Here is a 7129-nt window from a genome sequence, read left to right as displayed (position 1 = left end):
TGGGGGGCTCCTTGTCCTCTCTTCGCCTATGAGCCCAGGAACAAGAAAAAAAAAAAAAAAAAAAAAAAAAACAAAACGAAGAGGTGGGAAGCGCAGGTGCAGCGCACGGAGGGAGGAGAGATTGGGCTGGAGATGCGGCTTGGCCGGCGTGCCCGGAGGCGGAAGGTTTGCTGCATCCCCCTCCCCAAAATAAACCTTCCTCCCTCCCAGCTCAGCCCGGCCCGGGGATGGTATCCGCTCGGGAGGGCTCGCCTGTGCGCTCGCACTTTGCATGAGCTTGCCACAAGAGAAATTAGATGTCAGCTAATGTCTGTTTGTAAAGCCATTTGTCAGCCGGAGTTGGGGAGAAGTGGGAAGAGATGAGGGTGAGAACAGAATCAGAGCTTTTATTTATTTTTAAAGCAGAATATGAAGGTGCGAGTGATGATGATGATGACGATGACGATATTTTAGGGGGAACGGTCTGGGACTGAGCCCTGCACATGAGCGGACCTCAAGGAAGGGAGAGGGAGGATTGCATCCCTTCGGAGGGGGGTTGCATCTCCTCGGAGAGCGGTGGTACCCCCTTGGAGGGGCTGGGAAAGGAGAGGGAGGGGGGAAAAAAAAAAGAAAAAGAAAAAGTAGGTGAGGAAAAGTAGAGGCAGCTTGAGGAAATTGAGAAGCTTATAGTCTTTGATCCTTGGATGCTTTTCCTTATCAGAAACATTTGTGGTGACACCGGTACAAAGGAAGTTCATCATATTACAGACTGCTCGGGCTGCTTGCAGGAATCACTGTCTATTAATTAGCAGGCGCTCTGTCTTGTGGGACATACTAGATCTGAGGCTACATATTACTTGCTTGGATGGCTCTGGGTCCTGTGATGAATTGTTGTAAAGGGCCGTTGCTGTTTATAGGCTCTGCAGGGACAGCCAAGGCAGGGGGGAGGCGGGGAGGACCCTCGGCTCATTCATGAAATATATCTATATCTATCAATCTATAGCCGGAGATGGGAAGGGAGAGGGGAAAGGGGGTCGCTCATTCATGAAGTCTGCAGCTGGAGAGACATCTTAGCTCATCCATTTTGTGAGCGGCTGCGGTCCCGGCTGGGCTGTGCAGCCCTGGGGCTCCTGGAGGATTTGGAGCTTGAGAGGAGGGAAAGCGCTTGTTTAAAAGAAAAAAAAAAATTTAAAAAAAAAAAGTAAAAAAGACTAGCCAAGTCTTGCTAAAGAGAGGGCAAGTGAGGCAAGGAGGTCGCGCTGGAAATGGAGGCATCCCACCCGCAGGATGCTCCCCTTGCACCTCCACCTGTCAACGTAAAAAAAAAAAAAAAGAAAAGAAAAAGGTTTTTTGGGGTGAAAAAAGCTGGGATCCAAAGAGGGGGCTGCCTTTCCTACGGCTGATGGGCTCCCAGCTGCCCTGCCCCGCCGGAGGTGTGCTGGGGGGACGCGGGGAGGGCCCGGAGGATGCTCCGCAGCCCCGCGGAGGGATGCTCCGCAGCCCCAAGGGAGGTTTCGGGGGGGGCTCGGCGGAGGCAGGGAAGCACAAACTATTTTTACACCCTCTCTCCCCTTCAAGTTGGCTGTCCCCTGCCCCCGGGCTCGCTCTCTCTGGAAGAGGGAGGAAAAACCCTTCTTGGTTTTCACTCTTCTCTTGTTTGGTGTGGGTTTTTTTTTCTTTTTCTTTTTTTTTTTTTTTTTTTTTGTTGCTGTTGCTAAAATTGGAAGGCAGCACTCTGCCTGACCCTGGGGAGCGGGGCTGAGGGCAGGGCTGCCGGCGGGGCTCCCTCTCGGGCGGGGTGCGGGCAGCTGCGGGGGGGGGACACCCGGCAGCCTTCAGCCTTCACTGCCTTCTTTGTCCGGAGCCCCTAAAGCCCGCGGATCAAAGTGACCTGGTGGCATCTTTAAAAGAGGGAGAGAGGAGGAGGAGGAGGAGGAGGAAGCGGGGGGAAGCCGGTTATGAAACTGCTGTCCCCAAACCCAGGGGAGGGAAGGCAGGGGTCGGAAAAAGAAAAAAAGGGGGTTATTTTCCTATTTTCGAAGGGAAGGAGGAAAAACCTGCCCCTGCCCCGCTACCATTCCCATTGGCGTCCAAATCGGGAGTGGAGGGGAAAGTCCGGAGCGACCGCAATTCTCTAATTTTTTTTTTTTCGTTCCCATTATGGGGACGAATTGATTTGCATTTTTATTGGGAATTAAAGGAGAGGGAGAAAAGTTGACTCGACAGGATTGCTCAACGAGAAGCTGCTTTTGAGCAACTCCCCTCCGAGTGGAGTTAAAAATACTCGGGTGATTTTCGCCTCGCTTAAAGTTAGAAGAAGGCTCCTTAAATCGTCCGTGAAACTTCCCACTGTTAAACAACTCCGTAAAGATTTTTTTTTTTTCCTTCTGAAAAATCAATCCAACCAGAGCCTCGTCTTGCGCTTTAATAAAGATCCACTAGCTGCATTATTTTGCATTTTTAAATGTATAAACCTCTTTAAAAGGAGAGGGTGAAGGTACAAAGGACACTTCGATGTCGAGGGATATTCAGGGGACAGTCATGTTTAAATTCGCTACAATTGTCTCCGGCACATTTGATTGCTCAGAAAAAGAAAGAAACATTGACATGAATAGGAATGGGGGCTGGGGGGGACGGGATTAATAGCCCCCAACCTTTGTATCGTGTAAATTATCCAAGAGAGGGCAGATAGCCGGAGCTGCTGACAATTTTAAAGGAGTATATATATAACATATATATACACCCACGTATAGACGCGCGTATTTAGTAAAGGGTTGGCGTTTTCCAGAGGGATTCGTTATTTTTCCGTGCAGTAACTTCATTCTTCTGAAATTCTTTTCCCACTTGTCGAGAAGATGCCTGTTTGATGCTAAATAGCAGCAAATTGAGCTATTTGAAGCTGGTGCGGTTTATTTATTTATTTATTTTTATTTTTTGAGGATGTGAATATTTGGTTTGTACCTTGTCGCTCTGTTTCTTTTTCCTGGAGTTTTCCCCTTAATCTCCTTCCAGCCACAAACCCTCCCTTGTGCATGCGGCTGAATATGCTCGCAGCGGGTAAACTGCAATTTCCATTCCTGAAACTCCAGCAAAAGGAAGAGAAAAGTTGGGGGGGGAGGGGGTTAACAAATGTTGTTTTTTGAACAAACAAACAAAATAATGCAGTTCTTGTCACCCCCTATTCACTGGAAGGGAGGTGTGGAGAGAGGGAGAGACGGTACAGCCCCAGATTAAGACGCATCTGAAGGATCCAAAATGGTTAAATCCAAGTGATGTTTGGGGGGATATTATATATATATACATATAATGTCAAAATCTCCTTGCTTCTCAAGGGAAAATGCTCAAAGGTTAATAGCGCAGAGATGGACAATCTTCCCCGTTTATGCTTGGCAAGAGCGTCTCAGCAAATCTCTGTCAAGGAGAAAAATAGAAAAATAGGGTGGTGTGGTGATCAATTGCTGAAGAATAAAACAACTTCAGCGCAGAGCAGAAAGCTGGTTGGGTTTAGAGTTCAGTCGCAAAGAGTCAAGTGTCCCCCGTGGAGAAAAAAATAGCCCCGTCACCCCCCGCCCGCCAGCAGGTTAACCTAAATATTGTAATTATTTTTTTCCCTGGGAGGCAGGGAGGGGAAAAAACGGAGCCGAAACACCGGCGCTCTCGTTCCTCTCCCGGCTGCTGTGACTTCGTGACTTTTCTCTCCGATTTGAAACTTTACCCAGGCTGAATTTGATCTTTTTAACTCTTTTGCCACCCCCCCTCCTCTCTCTCCCCTCCTTTTCTGACGGTATTTTTTTTTCTCACTCTGTTTTCTCCCCTTAACCCCTTTTTTTTTTTTTTTTTTTTTTTTTTTTTTTTTTTTGTCCGCCTTTCATTTGAAGCGAGGCTTTACAGCTTGCTACACTTTCTAAGTGCATCAATAGCCACTTTAGAAATACAAACAACTTTTAAAGATAAAATAACCAAACCAGAATGGGACTTTCAATGGGGGAATAGTTGTTGTCCTTTACCATGGAGTGTGCAGCCGCCTCTGCCTAATCCAGCTTTCATTTTCACCGACAAATGCCAAGAATCTATATCTGTCTCCCAACCCCTCGGGAGCTTGATTACACGACAAAAGGCTGCCATTATCCGCAGGAGAAAACAGGGAGGGGACACGGGGGCTCGGGCCTCTGAGGATGAGGGCATCTCCAAACTATTGACTTAGTGGATGAAGTCAAGAGCAAACACGCTGAGATCTAAAGGGGGGGAAGGAGCTTGCGGGGCGGGGGGGATGCTCAGGGAAGGAGCGGAGGAAAAGCGGCAGCAGCAAGTCCTTGAAAGTAGCGCGGAAGGGGAAGGAGAGAGTTTTGGGGGAATTAATCCAGCTGTGGAAAGGTTTTTCTCCCTCCCCACCCAAGAGCAGGTCGCTCTCCAACCCCCTATTATTTTTTCCCTCCTTGTCTCCCCGTGTGGCTTCCCTCGTGGTGAGATTTATTTTTTTTCAAAGCTTTTCTTCACCTTCCCCATGGGGAATTTGGGTCTTTCCTCCCGCTCAGAGAGGAAAAAAGGAGGAAAACCCCAAGTCCTGCTTCTTGGGGCCACGGCCGGGATGGTGCGGCCGTGTGTGTGTGTGTGTGCGTGTGTGTCCCCCCGCCGACCTGCGCATCCTCCCCAGGTTGGGCACAGGCATCTTTCCTCGAGCTGGAGGTATCCCCAGCATAGTCTCCCCCCAAAGTTTGGGGGGGCATAGGGCATGGGAACCCCCCCGCTGCTGCAAAAGCCCGGCGGCCAGCCTCTGGTTTTCTCCCCAAACTGGGAACAAACTGGGTCAAGGTCTCGGCTGCGGGTTTAGCCAAGGAGCCACGCTTGCTCCCTGGGCTCGGCCCCGCAGAAGGGCTGTGAATTAGGGGCTGCGAGGGATGGGGAGGGGGGGGGGGGAAACCTGCCGGCGAAGCCCCCGCGGGTCTGGCAGGGAGGAGAAGTCCCTCCACGCCGCTGCTTTTCAGGTTTAACTGGCTGCGTTTTGCATGACTGCCTCATTAGCCACTGCTGAGCAGGGATTTGCGGTCCAGGCTCATCCCGGCCCGTCGTGGACAAAACTTATTTCAGCCCTATCTGTAATTTATCTGGGTCACCTAGGGAGAGATCCTCTGGGTACGGAGAGTCCTAGAAGCGGTACCAAAGGAGTCCCACCGCCCTTAATTACTCTTTACTCAACCTAACGCAGTGGTCTCTTTAAAGAGCTGCTTTTTGGTGCAAGAGCTGCGTTTAAGCATCTGCTTCCCGGCCGAGGAGCCAAAAACCTGCTCCAGCTTAAGGGATTTAAAGGTGCGGAGCGTGTGTTTGGGGCTGGGCCCTGCGAGCATCCCTTTTGCTGTAATCACAAAAGTATTAAACAAAGAAAGAGGGTGGCGGGGAGGTGGGAAGAACTTGGAGGATCCGATTTAAACTACAAAGGCACCAAAAGAGCCTAAATTCGTCTCTTAGGAGAAATTCATCTTTACGGAGAGGGAAGGGGAGAGCAGGCTGGGTTTGCAGCGCTCCCGTCTCCAAGCTGAGGGGCTGGCTGGGCTTTTCCTCCTTGCAATCAACCTAGCCGGATAGTTTATTTTATGCTATTTTATCCTCCCCCCCCCCCCCCCCCCCCCCCCCCCGCTTCATGATATAAAGAAAAAGGCGGTGAACCTGCTGTTCGCAGCAGGATGCTGCCCTAGGACCGGGGTGGCGAGGTGCCCTAGCCGAAATTTTGCTTTGCTTTGGGAAAGCTGCACGGCATCCCCCGGCTTTGCGGTCCTACGGACAGTTCACTGCCTGGCAGCGAAAGAGCAGCTGCTGCGAGAGAGAATAAGTATCAGAAGAAAGAAAAAAAAAAATCCTCGTAATCTTGGGACGTATACAATCTACGTCTCCCTGAATCCCAAAAGGCAGCGGGCCCGTCTCTCTGATTTATTTTTACGCTAGCCTAGTTTGCATCCCAAAGAAGTAAACTGCTATTTTTAACCACTGGTTTAAAGCTTAATTAAAAGCCCCTAAACTGATTGTTTTGAAAATTGATTTAGAGGAATTGCCCCAGGGCTGAGACGCTATCTAAGCCAAGTTGCAGTCCCAGAGCTCGCAGTGGTGTCTGAATCGTTAACCCCGAAGAGGCAGGAGTCGCCGGCTACGGATGACACATGGGCCAGCGGGGTCCCTACACCCTCTGGAAAGAAAGGTCCTTTGTTAGTCCCGGCTACTGGCTTGCTCGGGTGGATCTCCGCTGGTTTCCTGGAGTTACGAGGTTTAATTGAATTAAGGGAAGCTCTGAGATACTCGTGACACCGGGAGATGGGAGAGCTCTTCTTTCATCCGCAGATCTTGGGGACCGGAGCCCCCTCCGGGGTCTCCGCCGGGGTGTGCAGGAGAGAAGGGCCACGCCACCCAAAGGTGGGCTGTGCTACGAGGGTGGGAGGACAGGTTTTTTGGTGCCCAGACCCCTTTCTGTCCCGGCCAGCCTCCCTTTTTCCGAGCCATCTGCTCCCGGCAGAGCCGCCCGAGATGCTGCCGAGCCACCGCTGCTGTAATTATCTTCAATTGCTTCCCCGGGAGAAGGGGCTTTACCTGCTTAAAAGGGGTGAAATGAAAGTTGGTTTGAAGGCTGGGGGGGGTTGGGAAGGGAAGTGGCATTTCAGCCCCGTAATTAGATGTAAACAAGAATAGAGACGGGGCTCCATGGTCAGACAACTTGATTGTTAAGGGATTAACACCTAAGTAAACCAATAAAGGCTCCGCTTTGCTGGTGAGAGGGCTGCGGGCCAGGCAGGGGCTGTGTAAGACTATCAAGGGCTAATGGGCTCCCCCCCGGCAGAGCCAGGGGCAGCATATTAATAAACCCCCGAGAAAACGGCGGTTTATTCCCAGCCTGGACACGTGTGGGGCCACCCCAGCAATTTTAGGAACCCGTTTTTTAAGGCTCTTGGCAAAGGTTCGAGTCGTTAGTGCTGTTTCTGCTGCCTGGGAAGCGAGGGGAGATTCCCTTTTCTCCTTCGGGATGCCTCAAGGTAGGCACCCATCATTTCCCGGCACCCATCGCCCTATTTATCTGGGGGATAAATGAGTTAGAAGGGGATCTCCTACCCACCCGTCTGGGGCAGAGCACTCCCGTGTATCACCACCTCCACATATGTAAGTAGGA

General features: G+C 50.8%; 1 protein-coding gene across 1 annotated transcript in view; it reads left to right on the top strand.

Moving 5' to 3' along the window:
* PAX7 (paired box 7) overlaps positions 1-7129 on the top strand; it is a 93687-nt gene that overhangs the window by 3348 nt on the left and 83210 nt on the right. The window lies entirely within an intron of this gene.

This window comes from Leptosomus discolor, chromosome 20, assembly GCF_034619465.1.
Source record: "Leptosomus discolor isolate bLepDis1 chromosome 20, bLepDis1.hap2, whole genome shotgun sequence".
Lineage (NCBI taxonomy): Eukaryota > Metazoa > Chordata > Aves > Leptosomiformes > Leptosomidae > Leptosomus > Leptosomus discolor.
Note: the sequence above shows the minus strand (reverse complement) of the source record. Positions and strands in the feature narration are given on the sequence as shown.